The sequence below is a fragment of the Salvelinus sp. IW2-2015 genome, unplaced genomic scaffold (assembly GCF_002910315.2).
Source record: "Salvelinus sp. IW2-2015 unplaced genomic scaffold, ASM291031v2 Un_scaffold3435, whole genome shotgun sequence".
Classification (NCBI taxonomy): Eukaryota; Metazoa; Chordata; class Actinopteri; order Salmoniformes; family Salmonidae; genus Salvelinus; species Salvelinus sp. IW2-2015.
In genome coordinates, this window is record NW_019944715.1 from 49,798 (window position 1) to 52,121 (window position 2,324).

Consider the following 2,324-nt stretch of genomic DNA (forward strand, 5'->3'; position numbering starts at 1 on the left):
TTAATCAGAGGCAACAAAGAGTCCAAAGATAACCCTGAAGGAGCTGCAAAGCTCCACAGCGGAGATTGGAGTATCTGTCCGAAGGACCACTTTAACCCGTAGAGCTGGGCTTTTTGGAAGAGTGGCCAGAAAAAAAAACATTGCTTGAAGAAAAAAACAAGCAAACGCATTTGTTCTTCGCCAGGGAGACTCCCTAAACATATGGAAGAAGGTAATCTGGTCAGATGAGATTAAAATGTAGCTTTCCTCAAAGAAAACGCAATGTCTGGCGCAACCCAACACATCTCATCACCCYGAGAACRCCATCCCCACAGTGAAGCATGGTGGTGGCAACATCATGCACTGAGGATGTTTTTCATCGGCAGGGACTGGGAAACTCGTCAGAATTGAAGGAATGATGGATGGCACTAAATACAGGGAAATTCATGAGGGAAACCTGTTTCAGTCTTCCAGAGATTTGAGACTGGGACGGAGGTTCACCTTCAAGCAGGACAATGACCCTGAGCATACTGCTAAAGCAACACTCGAGTGGTTTAAGGGGAAACATTTAAATGTCTTGGAATGGCCTAGTCAAAGCCCAGACCTCAATCGAATTGAGAATCTGTGGAATGACTAAAGATTGCTGTATACCAGCGGCACCCATCCAACTTGAAGGAGCTGGAGCAATTTCAGAATAGACAAAAATCCCAGTGGCTAGATGTGCCAAGCTTATAGAGACATATTCCAAGAGACTTGCAGCTGTAATTGCTGCAAAAAAGCTGGCTCTACAAAGTATTGACTTTGGGGGGGGTGAATAATTATGCACGCTCAAGTTTTCAGTTTCTTTGTCTTATTTCTTGTTTGTTTCACATGAAAAAATATTTTGCATTTTCAAAGTGGGAGGCAAGTTGTGTAAATGAAATTATACAAACCCCCCCAAAAATTCATTTTAACTCCAGGTTGTAAGGCAGCAAAATAGGAAAAATGCCAAGGGGGGTGAATAMTTTCGCAAGCCACTGTATATCAACAAATTGGCGAGGGCACCAGAACAGTCTGCAGCACCCGGCCTCACCCTACTAGAATCTGACGTCAAATATCTACTGTTTGCTGAAGATCTGGTGCTTCTGTCACCAACCAAGGAGGGCCTACAGCAGCACCTATATCTTCTGCACGGATTCTGCCAGACCTGGGCCCTGACAGTAAATCTCAGTAAGACAAAAATAATGGTGTTCCAAAAAAGGTCCAGTTGCCAGGACCACAGATAAACATCAGCGCCACAGGTAACTTCCGCAAAGCTGTGAACGATCTGAGAGACAAGGCAAGAAGGGACACAAAATTCGACATACCAATTAGGATCTGGAAAAAAACATTTGAATCAGTTGTAGAACCCATTGCCCTTTATGGTTGTGAGGTCTGGGGTCCCGCTCACCAACCAATAATTCACAAAATTGGAAAATGCCAACTTGAGACTTTAATTTCAGAATTCTGAAAAAATATCCTCAGTTTACAACGTACAACACCAAATAATGCATGCAGAGCAGAATTAGGCCGGAGCTAATTTGTCAAATCCAGAAAAGAGATGTTGAAGTCTACAACCAGGAAGTGATTCCCAAACATTTCATAACAAATCCATCACGTACAGAGAGATGAACGTGGAGAAGAGGTCCCTTAGCAAGCTGGTCCTGGGACTCTGTTCATTAACACAAACAGACCCCACAGAGCCCCAGGACAGCAACACAATTAGAACCAACCAAATCATGAGAAAACAAAAAGAGAATTACTTGACACATAAGAAACAATGAACAAAAAAACAGAGTAAACTAGAATGCTATTTGGTCCTAAACAGAGACTACAAAGTGTCAGAATACCTGACCACTGTGACTGACCTAAACGGAAAGCTTTGACTATGTACAGACTCAGTGAGCATAGCCGAGCTACTGAGAAAGGTCACTGTAGGCAGACATGGCTCTCAAGAGAAGACAGGCTATGTGCTCACTGCCCACAAAATTAGGTGGGAACTGAGCTGCACTTCCTAACCTCCTGACAAATGTATGACCACATTAGAGAGACATATTTCCCTCAGATTACACAGACCCACAAAGAATTCGAAAACAGTTTCAATTTTGATTAACTCCCATATCTACTGGGTGAAATACCACAGTGTTGCAATGTAAACATATGTTTCCCATGCCAATAAAGCCCTTGAATTTAATTGAGAAAGAGAGAGAGAGAGAGTGACCATGCTAATTTGGGGCTAGCTGTTCTAGCATTGATTGATACACTCACAAAAGCTTGGATTGCTTCCGCTGTAAAGCATATTTTCAAAATCTGACACGATAGGTCGA